At 39.5% G+C, this 23,504-nt stretch overlaps 1 pseudogene; it reads left to right on the top strand.

The window, feature by feature from the left end:
- Positions 1-8,200: 8,200 nt before the first annotated feature.
- Positions 8,201-22,569, top strand: LOC112086017 (annotated as a pseudogene).
- The last annotated feature ends 935 nt before the right edge of the window (positions 22,570-23,504 follow it).

The raw sequence follows: 23,504 nt of genomic DNA, 5'->3' as shown, positions 1-23,504 counted from the left end.
AGACAGTGAAAAGGCCTTCAATCGGGGTTGAACTTCTTACGGTTTGACTCTGAGCTGAAAATCTGGTCTTCTATCCATTTTGTTAAGCTTTTCCCTAAGTTTCCTGAAAAGAGTTTTGGAACTACAAATACTAGAAAAACGTAATAAAAAGTACTTGAAAGCAATAAAAAACATAGAATAAGTATTTCAAAACGATCCATAAAAGTTGTCAAAATACGGTGTTATCAGGTCTAAACCTGGGAGGTTGAAGCCGCAGAAAACTATATATATGTCGAGTTTCTGCCAAAATAACATAGGAAGTAAACCAAACTCATAAACGCCCTAACTTTAATTATTTTCTGCTTATTCTTTCTTCTGTTTGCCCTAGTTTCAGAATCTTTGAAGCATGGATCATCCAAGAAGAAACCCTAATCTTGAGCGAAGGTTTTGCAACCTGTGTGAAGCTCCCTGCGCATGTGAATCACCATCCATGCGTGATTCTGATTATCATGTTCGGAACCCTAATCAGAACCACCACCATGGAGACTCGCAAACTCCACACCACCGAGATGAGCCCTATTCGCCACATCTGGTGAACCGTGACCATCTCATCCCTTACCTCATCAGATTCTGCACCAGAACTATGAGAACAATCGACTTAACATCCTGCTTAATCGATTGGAAGCTAAGCTGAATCGGTTCCTTGCCTCCCAAGCCCTCATCGAAGCCGCCCTACAAACAAGGATAGATGCCATCACCATTGACCTTATCAAAAGGTTTGATGACCTTTCTGAGCACGTGAAGACACTGGAGGATCAGAGAACCAAAGACAATGAAGTGTTGGATCAGAGAATGAAGTCTGTCAAGGAAGAGTAGGATAAAAACAAGTTCAACATTCGACAAAATGAAAGGGAGCTGCAAACCCTAACTTTCAAGATCGATGAATTGCATAAGGAGCTGAATGAAAGCAAGAACCAGACCTACGACTACACATTGGAGCTGTGGCAAGAAGTAGCTAAGGTTGAAAACAAGACAGAAGAGCTTGATGCTACTTTAGATAAAGTTGTTTATGCTTTTGATGAAGTAGAAGAGAAAGTTGGAAAACTTTCTAAAGAACATAAGGAGTATGATATGAACACTGGAACCAATGATTTGGATACCCAAGACGTGCCTGACAACCACTGGAAGCAAGAGAACAACAATGGAGAAGAAGAGATTGAAGAAGCAAGCATGGAGAGCCGGAGGAGCTGACCGCAGCTGGGAGCATTCCACCAGCGGCTAGAGTCACTTCCACCGCGGCTCTGAGCTCCTCAACCGCGGTGAAGCATGATTCTTCAGACTGGGAGAACTTTCAACCTCTTTCTGATACCTGTTCAACTGAAGACTGACCTCATGTAACCAGATCTAGGCTGTTTAATCAAGCTGTTTTCTCAATCACTTCACAATCATCAATGGAAAAGGAGGAATCCATCACTTATGCATCTTGCAACATGGTTTACACTTCTGACAATGAGCTTGAAGAGAAATTTTCAGAAGATGAAGCGATGGTTTGTTTGTTGAAGATCCAAACCTTGGGGACAATTCATCTGATGATAACTCATAACCAATAACCAAGAGCATATCCAGAGAGAGAGACTAATCGAATTCAACAAATTTGTGAAGTCCATTCCTCTCTATCTCGGATTCGACGATATCTGGAAGCAAGGCTGCAATCAAGTTTTCTTCAGATACAGCAAAGAGACTAAGGAGAACATCTACACTTATTTCAGAAGAGCCAGGTATCTATCTTTTCCTAGATCATCACCTGATGAAGCTGTTTACAGGATCCATCTCAAAGATCCCCAAGAAGCTAGTGACTACACAAACAAGATCAGCAAAAAACCACTTGAAGAGTTCAATCAAGTAGTTCAGACTCTGCCCAAAGCAATTTCATTTGCCAAAGCATGTAGAGACTACATGATAAGATACTTCTTTTGTGACAGAAAAGAATCTATCCAAGAGATGAAAGACTTGTTCACACACGCCCAAGAAGGTAGACCAGTTCGAACTCTGCACAAAGTTCAAGAAAAAGGTCAATTTCTTATCTCTTGTGACATTAGAGGTGAAAGATTTCTCAATATTCTTTGTGATTCTGGAGCTTGCATTAACATGATGTCCAAAGCTACTACTTTGAGACTTGGCATTAAGTACATTTCAAGTACCAGGACAAAGATTAGCTTAGTAGATGATTCAAGTGCAACACCAAGAGGGATAGCCCGAGATATTCCTCTAAGGATTGGAGATTGCATAGCACCTGTCCAGGAGTGAAGACCAAAGATGGCTCATATCCAGTTATCCTTGGATGTCCTTTCTTAGCAACTGCTGGAGCCATCATGGATTGGCCCAACCGGAGAATTTCTTTTGCAAATATCAACAAGGATATCTTCTATGAAGCTACACCAGGCATTTGAACCAGAAGAACTCTGGAGTGATGAAGAACCTGCAAGACATAACAAGAGGACTTCAAAAAGAACTTGTTTTAGGACAAGATCTTATTTGACCTAAGCCTTTTTCCTTGCAAAGTCTAGCTAAGGACTATAAACCAAAGGGCTTGATGGGAGGCAACCCATTTAGGTACTTATTTGTTTTTGTTTAACTTTCTTTTTCTATTAAAGTTTGGTTTTTCTTATTTTAGACAGGCCTTAGTATGCATCTAAAAAAAAAGAAGAAAAGAGGAGCTGACTGCGGCCGAGGAGCCTTCAGCAGTGGCCAGAAGAAATTTTGCTGTGGCCACGAAGACTTGGCCTGCGGCCAGCACGAGTCCCACCGTGGCCACGACGTCCTGAACCGCGGCCAGCAACAATCCGGCCACCCTTGGCCACTTCCACCTCTACCTTGATTCAAACCAGTCCAAGTTTGATCAAGCACCACTCCACACCATCTACCATCCACCATTCAACATCCTACCACATTCACAACCACCTCACAATCCATCACCAACACCAGGTAAGTTTTCTTTTCCTTAATATTTTTAAATTCTTACATACTCTATTTCTCATCCTTGCCTGATTTATTTCACACTTGGGACAGTGTGATTTAAGTCTAGGGGAGTATTTCATCCCTTTTCTAACCACCTTTTCTTGCATGAGCCTTTGCATTCTGCATTTTCCTTTAAAATTTTTCAATTTTTCGGTTTTCTTAAAACTTTTCAAAAGTCTTTTGAGTTTCAAAAAATGTTTTTTAAAGGTCAAATACAATTTTAGGGAATAATGACAAAATCGATGATGATAACCAATCTATTTGCTTCTACACTAATCATTCATAAAAAGCTCTTTCAAGGTTTAGCACTAGACTAGGCAGTAGCTAGACTACTTACACTACGAAATCCCACCAGAGGACTTCTATTCATGGAGATCTTTTCTGACAGGTTATACTAACTCATTTTACTTGGACATAATCTTGACATCTAATTTTCTCATCAATGGTTTAAAAAGGCATAATGATATACATCTAGGACATCTTTACCTTATTGTTACCACTCTTTGTTGTCCTAGATGGTCAGTTCATCTTTAGCTGGTACCTCACCCTTAGCCCAAACCTTTATGTTCAAACCTTATGCATTCTCTCTTAAGTTTTATGTCGACAGATATGTGCAAAATCGCCGGAGAGGGAGGAACAACATAGCTTTCAGTCACTCAAAAGAAGGACTGAATGAAACCGGGAAGGAAGTGTACCATGCAATCTCAGAAAGCCTCATGATGTCTCAAAAAGCTCATTTTTAAAGGTAATTTTTGTGCTCCCTAAGACTCTAAGTCAAAAGGAGGTTTCCCCTTTTCCAAAAAACAAAAAAAACGAGAAAAGAGAAAAAGAAAGAAAAGAAAGGAAACAAAGAGCCTAAAGAGTCTTAGAAGCCGATATCATTTGAGCCAAGGCAATAGGCATTCACCTAAGGAGTTATGGATTCACAACCTGGACAAAAAATCCAAGTCTAGGGGAGTTATAAGGAGAACCTGAAGAAAGGAGATCAGAAATCTTGAAGCAATGATAAATGTGACTGAAAACTGTGGGGGCATTGACTGTTCCATCCTCTCTTGCTGTTTTGCATAATGTCCTATCTCTCCAGAAAAAAGTAACCCTAAACACATCAAGCCTTACCATTAAAAAGCCTTTTGATACCTAACCTTGAATGCCTTGTTTAATATCCTTTTGATGAGAATCACTGAAACCTTTAATGAATGTTAAGAGCTAGTTGACTGGAAGTTAGTTCTAAGTGTGTGGATTTTCGCATGACAGATTAACGGACTAGTTATGTTTGTATTTTGGTGAAAATTTTCTAGAGTTGATCTGATTAATGCATTATCCATAATTAAGGTCTAGAAGTATGGTTGCTGATATTTTTGAGTTTCCTCTCATTTCTGTTGAATGATATTTTTCCAGATTGGATCTTGTTTTGTTTCAAGAAAAACAAAGTCTTAAGTCTGGGAGGAGTTGATAACACCGTATTTGTACATATTTTCACCATTGATTTCAATTTTTTTCTCAAAGGTTTTAATTAGTTTTAGGAACTTTTATCATGATTTCCATGTATTTGTAGTTTCAAGGATATTTTCTGGAAACTTAGGGACAATGATGGCAAAATGGAAGATATCCATTTTTTCAGCTTAGAATCAGACCGTCCGAAATTCAGCCTCAGATGAAGACTTTCTCACCGTCCGATCCAGCTCAAATTTGGAGAAAATCAAGCGGAGACAACCAGCTTTCCACTGAACTTTAGATCACAAAGATCCAACAGTGCAATCAAAAGATATATGGAGAACAAGTTGACCTAATTCACTGGCCACGGAAGACTCTCCCCCGCGGGAAAGTGGCATTTTACCTGCCCTGGAAGACTTTCACCCCCGATGGACCTAAGGACAAGCCACAAGTCCCAACATCAAAGCCCACTTCGCCATTCCTCCTTAGAGGAGCCCTAAATGAGACCTGGAAGACCTTATGACCTATAAATACATTTCTTAGCAGTCTTAAATGGGTGTGTGCTCCTGTAATAAGAGTTTGAGCCACCAAACTTTTTTTTTCTAGGGTTAGGTGATGGAGATGGGGATTCTTCCCCAAATCCATTTTTTTCTCTTTTCTATCTTATTTACTTTTCTGTTTCATCTTTTGCATTCTTTCACATCTTTTATCATTACTTGCATCATGTAGATTTGTCCTAGAGAGTCAAGTTGTTTAAAGAGTTTTCGATAGGTACACATATCGTTTAGGATTTCTAAGTTTCTAGACCATATTCTGGATCTCATCTCTTCTAAGTTGTTCATATTGCATGAGAGTAGATTCATGACATATTCTCTGAGCGTAGGATCGATCAGAGCCACGACAGTAGTGTATCAGATCATCCATACCTAGCTTCAGAAGAAAATAGTCGCTATAGGAATCTAGAGCTACCTATAGAGAAGATGTGAGCAGACGAATTCAATGTCTAATACATGATCTTATTTCTGGCATGAGAGTGAGCGTTAATTGTTAGATCTGATTGATTAGTTGATTAAGATGGCAAGAGTTGGTTAATCATACACATGTCTATTCTAGTTCCATGCAGAAGATAAGTCGCCCGGAAGCTAATTGGAAATGCCACCAAACATCAATTAGAGTAAACCAGAGAAGTTTAAATTGCCACCTATGAGTTTAGAGTCTATAGTTTGAGTCAATTTGCTTGAGATATTCTTTTTAACAATTCATTCTGCATTGCATATTATTTCTTGTGAATATTAGATTAGGCTTAGTTTTAACCAAAAAACCCCAAATCCCATATGTTTATGACTTTGCTTACTTTTCCAGTTTGTTTTTTCTCGCAGCATCCTCCCTGTGGATCGACACCCTTAGTCCTACAACGTACATTTGTGCACTTGCAGACACTAGGGTTTTATAAATTTAAAACTTTTTTTAGGACCAACGGACTTGTTAAAAACAAATTCTAGGCCTGCAAGCCCATCACAAGCCAGCTGAGGAGAGACATCTGCAAAGAGAGAACATTACCGTGGAGCTGTTCAAGCGGCAGTTTGATAGGGCTACAATGATGCAGGCACGGTTCCCTGATGAGGTGGTGATGAGAAAGCAATGGATTTATGATGATGTGAAGCAGATTTTCAGAAAATTGGGGTTAGAAGCTTTCTTTGACATGAAGGAGATTGCTCATGACAAGATCACCCAACAGTTTCTTTCAACCTTTGAAGCCTACAAGTTCCCTTCAAGACATCCCAAGAGGCTTCAAGATAATGGTTGTGGCTACATTGAATTTGTGGTGAATGGTGTTCAATATGAAGTTGGTTACAAGGAGCTGAATGACATCTTTGGGTTCCCACAAAATGGCACCATAGCTTTTGGCCCTTATTGTAGTGGGAAGAGCAATACCAGCTGGATCAGAAATCCAGCCAACAGATATGCACTTCAATGCTTGGCAAGCATGTTCTTCACCACTTACAACACATGGGTCATTCATGCTTGTGAGATGGAACTTCTGGGTCATGGTCTCAAGCCTTTCATCAAGCACACACGGAACAAGGAGGAGTATTATGGTCCTTATAGAGTGCCATGTCTTGGTGCTTTCTTGGGAACTCAGTTGCTGGCTTATAAGAGCAATGCATGGTGTGATAGAGAAGATTGAAGCCAAGGAGTTTGCAATGTGGATGGCTAATCACCAAGATCTTGAAAGCTAAAGGGTTTGTATTCACTGACAACATTATGTGATGTTATTGTGATATCTCGACAGGTTCTGATCGATCCAAAAAGTTTTCCAATGATTTTTTTGATTAATTTTTTATTATAAGTGCGTTTTTCTAAGGGTGCGATTTTGGAGGCGATTAGGGTTTTGCGCTTTTCTTCCATCTCAAGTTAGCTCGCCGACGCAGCTACGGTGGCGATGGCTTTGCCGGAGGCTCCGGGGGATCCTCCAACACAGCCTCTGTCTACGCAGACGGCTACCTTTGCTTCAGTGGTGCAGAATAAGAATGTTCTAAAGCAATACGAAGTGGTGATTTCAGATGACGAGGGTCAGGGTTCAGTGGAAGTGCCTGATGAGGTTTTTGAAAATGCTTCGCCCTTATGGGAAGATTTCGTGATCGGAAAGTTTTTATCGGCGGCGCCTCATGGCGCTAAAGTTCACGTGATCGTGAACAAAATTTGGAACCAGGGTGAAAACTCACAGAAAGTGGATATTGAGGTAATCAACTCCACAACGATGAAATTCAAGATCCCAAATCCGCAGATCAGAGCCCGTGTTCTGCATCGCGGAATGTGGAATATTGCAGCGATCCCTATGGTCGTAACAAAGTGGTCTCCCTTCACGGAGGAAGATATCCCGGAGCTGACGTCTATTCCAATGTGGATGCACTTGCGAAAAGTTCCCATGAACATGTTTTCCTGGAAGGGATTGAGTTTTATCACCAGCACAGTTGGGGAACCAAAACATCTCCACCCAGAAACTGCAGCTTGTTCAAGTTTTGAGATAGCAAAGGTGTTTGTCAATGCAAATCTCACTAAAGAATTGCCCAAGACAATAAAATTCTCTAAAAATGGCAATGAATCACTGGTGGAATTCTCATACCCCTGGCTTCCACCAAAGTGCAACACGTGTAACAAATGGGGACATTTAGTTTCGTCTTGTGTGATTCATAAGAAAAAACGGGTGGATGATAGTATTGAGGAGGAAACTGCAGAACCAGAAGAGGGTGAAATCCGCAAAGAGCCTGAGGAGGTTCTTACACTTCAGACCAAATCAGCCTCGGTAGGGGGTGTTGAACAAAGTTCTGAACTTATTGAAAAAGGGGATAATAGCGAGAGTGCAGAGAACACAGCTGATAAAGCAGAGCAATGGACAACCGTTTCACCTGCAAAGGGGGGCAGAAGTCCAAAAAAGATGCATGCGGTGGCTGATGAAGCTCATATTTCTGCATCAAAGTTTGATATCCTCAGCAAATCGGGAGAGGAAGGGGAAATTTTAGAAGAGGAAGGGCAGGTGACCACTGACATCCATCAGCAATCTGTTCCTCCAACGATCCATCCGCAAAAACAAAAAGAGCAACACTCGGGAAAACCTGAAAGAGACAATGTCGAAGCTACTTCGGTAAGACAATCTCTTCCACGTGATTCCAAAAATAAGCACAAGTTCTTGGTGGAGACTTCTACTCAGGCATCTAAGGATACCCTTACTGCTGTGGGGAAAAAAGTCTCTCGCAAAAATAACTAAATGTCGAGTTTCTGTTGGAATGTTCGCGGATTCAACAAAACCTTTAAACATTCCATAGTTCAGGACTGGTTTCGGGAAACAGATATGCAGTTTGGTTGCTTGTTGGAGACGAGAGTAAGGGAAATTAAAGCTGGGAAGATTGTAGGTTCGCATTTCAGGGACTGGTCTTTCATGGCAAACTATGAATATAATCATCTTGGACGCATTTGGATTCTTTGGAGACCAACGGTTTGCTTGTCCCCTGTTTTCAAAAGCGAACAGATGGTAACCTGCTCGGTGTTAGCTGATGGAGCTGAAAAAGAATTTTTCTGCAGTTTCGTCTATGCACTGAATACGATTGAGGGGAGAAAGAGTCTGTGGGAAGATATGAAACATCACCAAGATTCACCAATGTTTCGTAATAAACCTTGGATGATCATGGGTGATTTTAATGAGATTTTGGAGACTGAAGAGCACTCCAATTTTGAAAATTCGCCAAATATCTCAATGGGAATGAGAGATTTTCAGGAAGTTGTAAGGCATTGCTCTTTATCTGATATGGGAGGTCATGGACCACTTTTCACTTGGTGCAACAAGCGGGAAGAGGGCCTCATTTGCAAAAAACTTGACCGAGTTTTAGTAAATGACATATGGCTCTATCATCACTCGCAAGCTTATTGTGTGTTCGAGTCAGGGGGCTGTTCAGACCACTTGCGATGTCGGATTCAAATGGGTTCTCAGGGCACAAGGAAGAAGCGGCCATTCAAATTTATTAATTCAGTCGGAGGAATGGCTGAGTTTGCACCATTAGTTGCAGAACACTGGTCTAAAACAGAGGCGCTTTTCCACTCCACCTCTGCTCTATACCGATTTTCGAAAAAGCTGAAAACCTTGAAACCGGGCATTCGGGACTTGAGTAAAAGGAAGTCTGGGAAATTAGCGTTAAGATCAAAGCTGGCTTTTCAGGTGCTGTGTGAGAAGCAGGGCGCAACACTTATAAACCCGACACCAGATCGTATAAGAGAGGAGGCAGAGGCTTTTGAGAGGTGGCAGAGGGTAGCAACTCTTGAGGAGGAGTTCTACAAACAAAACGCTAAATTACACTGGTTAGAGGTTGGTGATCAGAACACAAAGGTTTTCCACAATGCGGTTAAGGTCAGAGAGGCAAGAAATGGCATAAGGGAGATTCTATGCTCAAATGGTGACATCGTGAAAACTCAGGGTGAGATCAAAGAGGAAGCCGAGCGCTTCTTTCATGAGTTTCTCACCCTAAAACCTGTTGACCTGGAGGAACCATCGATTCATAAATTGGAGGAACTGCTAGACTTTCGCTGTACGGCTGAGGATAGTAACCTAGTTGTGAAAGAAGTGACAGAGGAGGAAATAACAAAGGTTCTGTTTAGTATGCCATCGAACAAATCTCCCGGCCCTGATGGGTATACTAGCGAGTTTTTTCGAGCAGCCTGGAAAACGATTGGAAAAGACTTTATTGTCGCTATCCAATCCTTTTTCATCAAAGGCTTTTTACCTAAGGGTATCAACTCGACAATTCTTGCTCTCATACCGAAAAAAAACAGAATCCAAGGAAATGAAAGACTACCGTCCAATCTCCTGCTGTAATGTCATTTACAAGGTTATTTCCAAGATCATTGCGAACAGACTGAAGGGTATGATGTCTCGGCTCATTGATCCAAACCAGACAGCTTTCGTGGAGAACAGATTGTTAATGGAGAACATCCTGCTAACAACAGAATTAGTAAAGGATTACCACAAAGTATCTATCTCTGGTCGCAGTGCTTTGCAGATAGATATCTCTAAGGCCTTTGATTCACTTCAGTGGCCCTTTATCCTTAATGCTCTTAAGGCAATGCAGTTCCCACCCCAGTTTATCCATTGGATTCGCCTCTGCATTACTTCTGCCTCATTTTCTGTTCAAGTCAATGGGGAATTGGCAGGGTTTTTCAGAAGCGAGAGAGGCTTAAGACAGGGTTGTGCGTTATCACCTTATCTATTTGTCATGAGTATGAATGTTCTGACAAAAATGCTTGATGCTGCGGCAAAGAGAAGGGAAATTGGCTATCATCCTCGTTGTCAAAATCTCTCTCTCACTCACTTATGCTTCGCAGATGATGTTATGGTTTTCACAGATGGGAAACAAAGATCGATCGATGGAGTTCTAAAGGTCTTCCGCCAGTTTGCAAGGCTATCAGGTCTTCAAATCAGTGTGGAAAAATCGACGATCTATATGGCAGGATATCACAAACTGAGCGAGAAGCCATTCTTGCGAATTTTCCTTTTGCCTCTGGACAGCTGCCTGTGCGATACCTAGGCCTACCACTCTTGACAAAGTGTATGACAGTTGGAGATTACAAGCCCCTGATCGAAAAGATTCGAGGAAGAATCAGCTCTTGGACAATTCGACAGCTCTCGTATGTAGGGCGTCTTCAACTAATTCGGTCAGTTTTGATGAGCATAATGAACTTTTGGATGAATGCTTACCGTCTACCGAGTGCTTGTGTCCGCGAGATAGAGAAACTCTGCGCTGCTTTTCTATGGTCTTCCAAGCTTGAATACAAACAAATCAAAAGTGGCATGGAATATGATCACTCGAAAGAAAACCGAAGGAGGTCTTGGTTTAAGGCCACTCAAGGAGGTCAATACAGTTAGTGGTCTGAAGTTGATCTGGCGATTACTCTCACCAAATCAATCACTATGGAAGAAGTGGGTTTTTATGTATCTGATACGAAAGGGTACCTTCTGGTCTGTAGGAGATAAACAGAATGCTGGTTCATGGATGTGGTGAAAAATTCTGAAATTGCGGCCTCTGGCTAGGGATTTTCACCGGGTTGAAGTTAAGAGTGGCAGTAATACATCCTTCTGGTATGATCACTGGTCGTCGCAGGGGAGACTCATCGAGTCTTTGGGAGTTAGAGGGTGCATCGACTTGGGCATTCCTCTAGAATCGACCCTTGAAGATGCATTCCTCACGCACAGACGGCGTCGTCATCGACATACTCTGCTAAACAGAGTTGAAGATGAGATCGAAAACGCAAAAACTAACGCGGCTGCAGGTGTGGAAGATGTGGTTAAATGGATGTGTAGACTGGCGTTTACAAGGACAGATTTAAATCTAAAGAAACTTGGATGATCATAAGGGAACACCACCTCCGGTGCGATTGGAGCGACACTGTCTAGTTTAAATACGCAACTCCAAAGTACAATTTTTTGCTTTGGACTGCAATGCACGACAGATTGGCCACAGGGGATCGCATCCTATATTGGAATGCAAATGTGGACACATCTTGTTCCTTATGTCATCACCCTTTGGAGACACGACAACATCTCTTTTTTGAGTGTGCCTATGCGAAACAGGTTTGGGAACCACTCGTCAAAGGCATTCTCACCAACAGATACACTTGCAACTGGGATGACATCTTGCGCATTCTTAGAGACCACAGCATCGACAAAACTCTCTATTTATCCTTAGATATGTTTTCCAAGCAACAATCTACGGTCTATGGAGAGAAAGGAACGTGTGGCGGCATGGAGAAAACCCCTCTCCACCTCAGAGATTGATAAAGGTTATTGATAAGACGATTCGAAATCGTCTAAGCTCTATTCGATCTAAGGGAGTGAAGGACTATGAAAATGGTCTGGTTCACTGGTTTGGCACCAGACTCTGATGTAATATTTTTCTTTTCACCACTTAAAACAATGATGCACTTGATGTAAAACAGTTTTTTGATTGAATACAATTTTACATTCTTTCAAAAAAAAAAAAAAAAAAAAAAAAAGGGTTTGTATTCCCTGAATCTGTTGCAAAGCCTGGTTGCTTAAATGAGGCTTATCTTCTCAAGACTGGTTTCTTAGAGGGCAATGTTGGTGGTAGCCTGTGCTATAGCTTCAAACAGCTAGTTGATGACAATGTCAGAGTCCTTCTACCCAACCAGTCCATCACATCACTACAAGAGACATGTAATGTATCTTTCATTCTCTTAAAGGATCAGTTCTACAATTCTGAGATTCATCCACCAGTTGGGAGGAGCAAAACTTGTGACAAAACCTGTCCAAGTAGACCACAAGATGAACCTCTTGATGTGGAGTCTGATGGTGATCAAGCCCAAAGACCCCCAAGGAGAAATAGTGCAAACATGTACCATTTTGATCCAACTGTTTGGGGAACACCTGATTATCATGGTCGCAAGCTGTATGAGAGGACAAGTGGGCTTCAGCAGTGGTGTAAGTGGCAGGACAAGACCATCCACAAACTTGTTAACTGTGTGAGGCAACCCAAGAAGAAGGTCGAGAAGCTCAGGGCACCTGCTTCACCAGCAAAAGATTCGGCCACATATCCAGCACCGGTTCAAAAGGAAGAGATAAGAGAGAGTTCTACAGCTTGTGCATCAGAGTTGCCACTGGGTAAAGAAGCTTGGATTGATCCAGCAACAGCTTTTCTCCCTGAGTCACTAGAAAGCAGCCCACCAATGAAGCCATCTCCATCACGTTCCACTTCCAACCCCTCATACTATGTGGGGTCTATCCTCAGTGATTAGGTACCATCTCCAAACCCTTTGTATATATGGATATAGATCTTTTTTCACTTTGAATTTTGCTTGTTTTATTTTGCACGCCTTTCTCATGCTTTATAACACAAGGGACTGTGTTATTTAAGTGTGAGGGAAGAGTTTTATGTTTGCTAATCATGTTTTCTTTGATCTTATTTTCTATTTTGAGTCTTGAGTCTCATTCATTCATATAGTTGCATCTAAGTGCATATAAAAAAACCAAAAAAAAATCGAAAAATCAGAAAACTTTTCACAAAAAAATGTTCATTCTAGTTGCATTCACATTTTTAGAATTGAGTCTTGTTGCGTAATCATATAGGTTGCATAATCATATAGGTTGCATCATTGCATGGTAGTAATGATAGATTTTTATTTTCCTTGAGAAAACATCACTTTGAGAATTTAGTTCATGGCCCAAGTTGTTAGTTCGTTTATGCTTACGAGACTTGAAAAGATTTGGATCTGTGATACAAGCTTAAATTTAACTCAGCTCTAGCAAGTGAAAACCTTAAATTTGATTTGAAAATATATTGTGATGCATTGTTTGAATAAGCTTGTGGGTACTTATATACATATTTGAGCTAGAAACCCATTTTTACCACCCTTTTCCTTACCTCAAATAGCTGAATCCATACTTTGGATTAGTTTCCACACCCTGAACCCAACCTTCCTTCAAGCCAAATGTTTGTGAGTGATTGAGAGCCCACCTTGAATCAAACTTAGCAGAAAGTGTTAGGTTTAGAGCGACAAGGGCAAGCCTTATGGTGTTTAGTTCCATCATCAAGGAACTGAAAGGTTTTGGCAAGAATCAAGTGTGGGGGAATGGTCTGTTGGTGAGAGTTTAAAAGAGAGATGTGTGGAAAGTGAAGAGTGGTGAGATCAGCATTCCGGGAGTTATCGGCAATTCCCTGTACTGCAGGAAGCAAGTTATCGGCCAAAACGCCTACCGGGTGAATTCTTATCGGCCAAAACGTGTACCAGGTGGAGAAATTTTTATCGGGTGATGATTATGGTCTGATCGTACAGCCATCGGCTAAAAATCATGGTCAGATGGAGTTTGGCTCGGTAAAATGCTGTACCGGATGAGGAGACTATCGGCTAAATTTTTATGCCGAGGGAGTTTTTTTTTTGACAGCTAAAAAAGCTTACCGTGGTACATGAAGACTCGACCAAAATATCCGGTTCCCGATGCACATCAAAGATCAGCCGTTTGGGGAGTCTTAACATCCGATTTGGCTTCTGGGCTCTTCATAAAATTTGAAGGATTCAGCCATGGTTCCAGAAAATTTGGAATCAGTGCATTCGGATCAGTGAGCTGAGAGTTATAGCCATCAGGAGATGTGTCCGTCTCGCTTCCATTCTAGACCTATCCGATGTGCTTTAAAGGTTACGCTGGGTGATGCTCTTCCTCTCCGATTCAGTTTTTGGGGCCTTCATCAAGATTCAAGAACTTTGAGTTGTTTTTCCATAACACTTAAGATAATACGATTTGGAGCTCTGAGCTGGGAGATATTGTTTCTGGAGTGAACATGGGTCCAGAAATCTCTTTCTGACCGTTCCGATAAACTGTAAAGATTGGCCGTCCGAGACACCTTCCACTCCCCGGATGCAAATCAGTTCTTCACCAAAGTTTGAGCTGTTTGAGTGATCTTTCACGTGGAATTTGTTTCATATTATTTGGAGTTGTGAGATGAAAGTTACAAAAAGCAGAAGACACACATATCAGTTCGAGTTTCAAGGAGCAAATTTGTGCTAAGTGTTTCACAAGAACCTCGGCTTGGCCACCTCGGGGTACCTATACCGAGGGTCATATTCACGAAATTTTGGTCTCTACCTCGACCATAAACCTCGTCATAGCCCAAGCCGAGGCATTTTGTCATCATAAACACCTCCTGAAATGACTAAGTGTCAAAGCTGTGTTCTTCGAAAATCAAGAAATTCTGCTAAGTGTTAGAAAATAACCTCGACCAAGGTACCTCGGTATGGCTTTACCAAGGCTATTTTTACGAAACATTTTGTCAAGCCTTGGTCATTTACCTCGCCTGGAGCCATACCAAGGCTTTGCATGAAGAAGGTTCAAGAGCATGAATTTGGCTAAGTGTTTGGAGGCCTCGGCTTAAGACCCTCGGTACAAGGTCAAACCGAGGTATGCTTCGAACATATTGGTCCAAGCCTTGAACAAACACCTTGGCACAGCTCATACCGAGGCTTTCTCATACACATCAGCTCACAAAGACTTCTCTGATCACAACCTTTTCACGTGAAGATCAAAGACAAGGATCCGCACATGTTCTTGAGATGTTCATGCATTTCTAGCCCAGATGCAAGACACCCTCGCCATAAAGACCTCGGCACAAGACTTGTCTAAGCCGACGGTCTGACCCAAAGACCCAGCAAGATCGGTTCAGTACCTGGTTTGTTCCAGGCTGATCCAGTTCTGTTTTAAAATTTATAAATACTATTTTGGCGAAAACCTAATTATCTTTATGCCATTTTCGTTTTCCTTTGGCTCTTTAGTATAAAAACCTTGGTTCTAAGAGATATCTCTGATTTCTTAATCGATTTTAAGAGTGTTTCTTTGCATCAAATCATTTCTCCATCTCATTCAAAGCTTCTTAATCATGCTTAACATCACTCCTTTCAAAAGATCAAGTGTGTTAACTATGATTAGTGAGTAGATCCATTTTAAGGTTTTAGATAAGTATGTTAGGATTCTAAGATGTTAGATTAGAGAGTTTAGGGGTTAGATCTTGCATCATCCATTCTCTAACAAGCTGTTCTCAAAGCTAGATCTTTGCACATCACTCTGGTCTAGATCTTAGGCATTTCACCACCGAAAAGGTGTTTGTAGAAATGCCTGAACCAAGCTTGTTAAAGGTTTAAGTGTTTTTCATCATGAGAATGATTGTTTAATGCTTAAATGACTTATTATACTGATTCTTAATGCTTGTTAATTCATGCTTCTCAAATGGAAATTTGGTATGAAAGAGGATTAGCATTGGATTTTAATGCCTTCATGAGAGGATTATCTTACTTAAGAGTCTATGTTAAATAGTTTTGCTTGATTGTTTGTTCATTTAGCTCTCTAGTTTAGCATTAAAACACCCTAACCATCTATCTTGTCTAAGACGTTTCCCTCATCATATTCATATCATCATCACATGTTTATTGTTATTGCTTGCTTTAATTTTCATTAATCATTTGTCATTGTATTGTTTAGTTTTCAGTTTAAGCACTTGTTATCAATCAAATCACTCATATTGCTTGAATTAAGAAACTATCTCATAGATAAGTGTCTAAACAACATTGTTGGATTCATAACCCTTTATTCTACAACTGATAAAGGGGATTGATAACCTCCTTAAGAGTCCCAAAACTCTTAGTTATCAGTGGTAACTTTCTGTATGATATTTCCACAACAGCGTTTCAGTTTTTGCGCATCTTACATTCATAGCTTGCAGTTCTTCCAAATGCAACCTGCTTTTCCTTAAGATAGTTGGTGATGCACTATAGGTAAATGTTAAGAAATCTACTACTATACTAGCTTTGCATCTACTCAACATATGGATTCAGAACTGCTGTATTCATGAGGATACTGTTGAGCTATGTCTTCCTCTTTATCTGTAAGAGTAACTTTTGTAGCTTTCTACAGAGGTCTGCCTTCAAGGACAGGTTGATCTGCCTCAGTATCTTAATTATGATTAATTTCTTCTTGAATTTGTACACATTTCTGTAGAAACTTCAAACAAACTACCATGCATTCACCAGCCATACACGCTTCTAGCCTTGCAAAATTCTTTACATATGCCTTAAGTGTCTTCATATACCTACATATCAATTAAAAAACTTATTACTTACCACCAGTATACTATTAAAGTATATAACAAAAAAAAAAATAATACCTTTCCAAAGGATACATCCATCTGAAGTTTACAGGCCCACCCAAACGTGCTTCCCTTGCTAGATGTATTGGAAGATGAAACATGATGTCAAAAAGTGAAGGCTCTATAATTGGCACATTTTTCCCACAACCTCTGATTCTAATGCTAGAACCTTCTCTGGATCAATAACACATTGACATAGTCTATTGAAATAATTACAGAGATGAGTCAGTGCACTCCTAGGCCCTTTTGGCAGTAAACCTCTAAATGTCACAAGAAACAAATTTTGCATTAGAACATGATGGTTATGTGATTTTATAATACCAATAATAGGAGGATCAACTGAAACACAGTTAGAGATATTTGCACAATATCCATCAAGGCCTCTGATGTGGATAACATTTTGAAAAATCTACGTTTTCTTCCTTAGAAAGCCAATATGCAGCTGGAGTTAAGTAAGTTTTCTTCCCACGTACCTCTGTATGTAACTTGCTTCGAATCTCAATGTCTTTTAAATATTTTCTTGCTTTCAAGCCATCCTTTGATTTTCTGCTATGCATCAGAATAGACAATAGTGCATCAGACACATTTTTTCCACATGCATGACATTAATGTTGTGCCGCACATGCATATCTTGCCACATAATGTATACATAGTTTTCAGAAACACAATTTAGTAGTTTAAATTAAAACCTGAATGCAAATTTAACCGCCCAGTAAGGTAAGTCAAAGCATATAGACCTTTTTCCATTGCTATAGGTCACTGTCTTATTCATATTCTTCGGATGAAATCACATCATCTTCTTGGACATTGTTTCTTTTTCTCTTACCTGTCTTATCTTAAGATCTTCCAAAATCATTCCTAAAGTCCTTAAGGCTCTCAAGTATTTATTCTCCACTCTAAATTCTATTTGTAGTCCCAGCCTCCACAGTGTTGTCAAACCACCTTTTTCTATGTCTGTAAGGATTACCAAGCCTGAGTTGCTTCTTATTTCCCATATATACCTGCTTTTGACTAAACTTTAACCACCTATATGGTATATCCTTCCCAGAGATATTACACGCTTGTTTCTCCTTCATTTTACATCCAGCTATTGTCCCTAACGCTTTATAGTCAGTGATACTCCACAACAACAAAGCTCTAAAAGTGAAACTCTCCTTCTGAAATGAATCATAAATTTCTATACCTTCATTCCACAAATCCTTTAGGTCATCTGTCAATGGTCGTAGATAGACATTAATGTTGTTGCTACGTGCGCTTGGTCCAGGGATCAACATTGTCAACATGATATTCGCTGCTCTCATACACTCAGTTGGAGCCATATTGTGATTGACTAAGAGGACCGGCCATATGCTGTGATTTGTGTTCTGAATAGAGAATGGATTCATCCCATCTGTAGAAAGACCTAGTCTAAGTTTTCTAGCTTCAGAAGCGAACTTCGGCCATTTCTCTTTAACCTGAAACCAAGCCAATGAGTCCAATGGATGCTCCATAGTACCATCTTCACTAACATTATTGAAATGACAACACAAGTCTTCAGCCATCCAATTGATCTAAACATCCTCCTAAATTATGTCTTTTATCAGAAAATACCTAAGCACATTTGCTGGAATCCCTTTCTTGTCCCTTCCAGAGTGCTTATCCCTTTCCCATCTTGATTGACTACATCTTGGACAGTTCACCTACTCTTCATACTGACTCCAATCATTTTTGCATGCGTGAATGACATCATAACCAAAACCAAAAATCGTCAAAAAAATTCCTCATCTCATCATTAGACTTAGGCATGACATTGTCTATAGATAGCATATCATGAACTAGCGACAGAAGCTGATCAAAGTGGTTCTCTGAAATCCCACTCTTGACTTATATTCAGTGAAGTCCCATGATTGCATAAACCTTGATGTAGTTCAAAAACATCAAGTTCAATGTAGTTTCTGCATCTTCTAACTTCTTCCTAAACTCATATTCTTCTTGGCTATCTCTATCCTCAAACTGATTTACATTCTGCTTTTGAGATGGTTGATTCCTTCACTCACCAAAAAACTTATCCTTATGAAATCATAAGCCTCATATTCAGACGTATCAACATCAATTGTCTGATCGTTCCTTATATCCTCGTCCTTATATCCTTGTGTTTACTCTAACATTTACTTCTCTTGTACTTCTGATTCATTCCTCTAATCACTAGATGTTCCAACACTATCTCAGTTGACTGATGGCAAATATTTCAGCAATCAATGCAAGGACAGAAACATATCTGATGGATAACCTAAACTTCTCGCTGAATCAGACACAAACTTTGTTGCTCTTTCCTTATACGCAAGGCTATTCCTATAAGTTAAAAGAAAGTGAAAAAATAAAAATTTGGAATCCCCAATCATATATTGAAATCAATGAATATGTGTAAAGACAGTCGAATTACTACCTTGTTACAACAGCTCCGACCAAATGTGCATACATGTACTTACCAAAGACAGTCACGTTGAGACACAACAACATAACAGAACCATATCTGATAGAAATCAAATTTAAGTGAGATTACCTGATAGAGTTTGTTCTCTTTTGCTTAAACGAAATCTTCCTGCAAATGAGTAAGAAAAAACAAAATTCAATTTAATATGCAATGAGAAAAGTGTAAGAATGGAGATGAAAACCCTGTGATTTATGAGGGAGAGTGTCGGATTAGGGGAAGTAGATTAAATTTTAGGGCTGGAAGTAATTGGGGATTTTCCAGTTTGAAGACAAAATGGATTTTTGAGGCTAATTTTTTCGAAGTGCCACGGGAATGAAATTATTTTTTTCCTCCTAACTGTAACGCTTGCAATGAGGTATCTGCTAAAAAAGAGAACATTCAACTTATTAAAACACGCAAAAAAATAGTTTTTTTTAATCTAACATTATATCGTAGCGTTTAAAATATGCAAACGCTATATAAAAACCAAAGGTATTATAACCATAGCAGAATTACCAAAAACGCTATTTTATAATGCTATATAAAAACCAATATTCTTGTAATGTTTACGTCATATACTCAATATTAAACCAGATAATTATATGAAAAAGTAAATATAAATAATCAAGTAATAATATATTTCATCATTTCTATTCCTAACGACCCAACATATTAAAAAAAGAAACAACACAACATTTTAATGAATAAAATATGGGAGAGTTTCAGATTTAACCTGAATTTTAAAATCAAACACTAAATTAACCTCTTTTTTCTTTCTCCAACTTTTGCCATTTTGTCACAATTCTATCTTTCTCACTCAAGATATTAACGAAAATGCCATTATAAACCAATTATTTCGATTTTTTTAAATATTGGCTAAAGTCTCTTTGAACCTCCTAAAACCTTTTTTTATTACAATAATGCCATCTTCTTCAATACCTTCAACCACCATGAACAACCCCAAAAATAGAATAAATACTTCTCAACCAATTTTAAAGCTGTAATAAATTAATATGAGAGCTCATACACTCATAACCTTCTATATTCTTTCCTAATTTCTTCTCTAAAATTTCTGGGCTGAGTTACAATGTCAAAGGTTATGCATTTTTGGGGATTTCAGCTTAATCAAGACTTGGGTTGTTTTTTTTTTGGTCAAATTCAGAGTTTTGGGTGCATGAGAGACCTAAAAACAAACTCAAAACCGATATAGGTAATGATAAACTTCAATTTTGGTAATATCTATATATGTATCGTGAAAGTAGACTTAACATAAGGTTATTTTTGCAATTGACTTCTTAAAAGTAGACTTCATTAAACTGCACGAGAAGTCTACTCGATATCATTTGAAAACAAAAAAAAAACTAGTAGATTTCGTTTGAAGGCATAAGAAGTCTACGAAAGAAAAGAGGTTATTTTTGTAGTTGACCATATTTTGACTTTTTAATATAGACTTCTTTATGAAGTCTACTCTTTACGTCTGCATAAGAAGTCTACGTTTAAGTTACTTTTATAGTTTGACCAAAAACGTATAGGTCATTTTAGTGTTTGACTACAGTTTTTAAAAAAATAAAAATTCAAAAAATTCCGAAAAACTTCAGTAGACTTCCCAAAGAAGTCTAAAAACTATAGACTTCTTTGGGAAGTCTACTTATATTTTTCGGTCAAACTTAGAAGGAATCTATTTTTGAGATGCATTGACTAACAAAGTAGACTTCTATTGTACACTTCATGTAAGAGTAGACTTCTCTGATAGTCTACTTTTGAAGTCTACTTTTTCACCGGGTTGAAGTTAAGAGTGGCAGTAATACATCCTTCTGGTATGATCACTGGTCGTCGCAGGGGAGACTCATCGAGTCTTTGGGAGTTAGAGGGTGCATCGACTTGGGCATTCCTCTAGAATCGACCCTTGAAGATGCATTCCTCACGCACAGACGGCGTCGTCATCGACATACTCTGCTAAACAGAGTTGAAGATGAGATCGAAAACGCAAAAACTAACGCGGCTGCAGGTGTGGAAGATGTGGCTAAATGGATGTGTAGACCTGGCGTTTACAAGGACAGATTTAAATCTAAAGAAACTTGGATGATCATAAGGGAACACCACCTCCGGTGCGATTGGAGCGACACTGTCTAGTTTAAATACGCAACTCCAAAGTACAGTTTTTTGCTTTGGACTGCAATGCACGACAGATTGGCCACAGGGGATCGCATCCTATATTGGAATGCAAATGTGGACACATCTTGTTCCTTATGTCATCACCCTTTGGAGACACGACAACATCTCTTTTTTGAGTGTGCCTATGCGAAACAGGTTTGGGAACCACTCGTCAAAGGCATTCTCACCAACAGATACACTTGCAACTGGGATGACATCTTGCGCATTCTTAGAGACCACAGCATCGACAAAACTCTCTATTTATCCTTAGATATGTTTTCCAAGCAACAATCTACGGTCTATGGAGAGAAAGGAACGTGTGGCGGCATGGAGAAAACCCCTCTCCACCTCAGAGATTGATAAAGGTTATTGATAAGACGATTCGAAATCGTCTAAGCTCTATTCGATCTAAGGGAGTGAAGGACTATGAAAATGGTCTGGTTCACTGGTTTGGCACCAGACTCTGATGTAATATTTTTCTTTTCACCACTTAAAACAATGATGCACTTGATGTAAAACAGTTTTTTGATTGAATACAATTTTACATTCTTTCAAAAAAAAAAAAAAAAAAAAAAAGGGTTTGTATTCCCTGAATCTGTTGCAAAGCCTGGTTGCTTAAATGAGGCTTATCTTCTCAAGACTGGTTTCTTAGAGGGCAATGTTGGTGGTAGCCTGTGCTATAGCTTCAAACAGCTAGTTGATGACAATGTCAGAGTCCTTCTACCCAACCAGTCCATCACATCACTACAAGAGACATGTAATGTATCTTTCATTCTCTTAAAGGATCAGTTCTACAATTCTGAGATTCATCCACCAGTTGGGAGGAGCAAAACTTGTGACAAAACCTGTCCAAGTAGACCACAAGATGAACCTCTTGATGTGGAGTCTGATGGTGATCAAGCCCAAAGACCCCCAAGGAGATATGGTGCAAACATGTACCATTTTGATCCAACTGTTTGGGGAACACCTGATTATCATGGTCGCAAGCTGTATGAGAGGACAAGTGGGCTTCAGCAGTGGTGTAAGTGGCAGGACAAGACCATCCACAAACTTGTTAACTGTGTGAGGCAACCCAAGAAGAAGGTCGAGAAGCTCAGGGGACCTGCTTCACCAGCAAAAGATTCGGCCACATATCCAGCACCGGTTCAAAAGGAAGAGATAAGAGAGAGTTCTACAGCTTGTGCATCAGAGTTGCCACCGGGTAAAGAAGCTTGGATTGATCCAGCAACAGCTTTTCTCCCTGAGTCACTAGAAAGCAGCCCACCAATGAAGCCATCTCCATCACGTTCCACTTCCAACCCCTCATACTATGTGGGGTCTATCCTCAGTGATTAGGTACCATCTCCAAACCCTTTGTATATATGGATATAGATCTTTTTTTCACTTTGCATTTTGCTTGTTTTATTTTGCACGCCTTTCTCATGCTTTATAACACAAGGGACTGTGTTATTTAAGTGTGAGGGAAGAGTTTTATGTTTGCTAATCATGTTTTCTTTGATCTTATTTTCTATTTTGAGTCTTGAGTCTCATTCATTCATATAGTTGCATCTAAGTGCATATAAAAAAACCAAAAAAAAAATCGAAAAATCAGAAAACTTTTCACAAAAAAATGTTCATTCTAGTTGCATTCACATTTTTAGAATTGAGTCTTGTTGCGTAATCATATAGGTTGCATAATCATATAGGTTGCATCATTGCATGGTAGTAATGATAGATTTTTTTTTTCCTTGAGAAAACATCACTTTGAGAATTTAGTTCATGGCCCAAGTTGTTAGTTCGTTTATGCTTACGAGACTTGAAAAGATTTGGATCTGTGATACAAGCTTAAATTTAACTCAGCTCTAGCAAGTGAAAACCTTAAACTTGATTTGAAAATATATTGTGATGCATTGTTTGAATAAGCTTGTGGGTACTTATATACATATTTGGGCTAGAAACCCATTTTTACCACCCTTTTCCTTACCTCAAATAGCTGAATCCATACTTTGGATTAGTTTCCACACCCTGAACCCAACCTTCCTTCAAGCCAAATGTTTGTGAGTGATTGAGAGCCCACCTTGAATCAAACTTAGCAGAAAGTGTTAGGTTTAGAGCGACAAGGGCAAGCCTTATGGTGTTTAGTTCCATCATCAAGGAACTGAGAGGTTTTGGCAAGAATCAAGTGTGGGGGAATGGTCTGTTGGTGAGAGTTTAAAAGAGAGATGTGTGGAAAGTGAAGAGTGGTGAGATCAGCATTCCGGGAGTTATCGGCAATTCCCTGTACTGCAGGA

Source organism: Eutrema salsugineum, unplaced genomic scaffold, assembly GCF_000478725.1.
Source record: "Eutrema salsugineum unplaced genomic scaffold, Eutsalg1_0 scaffold_24, whole genome shotgun sequence".
Taxonomy (NCBI): Eukaryota; Viridiplantae; Streptophyta; class Magnoliopsida; order Brassicales; family Brassicaceae; genus Eutrema; species Eutrema salsugineum.
This window is presented reverse-complemented; position numbering and strand designations above follow the sequence as displayed.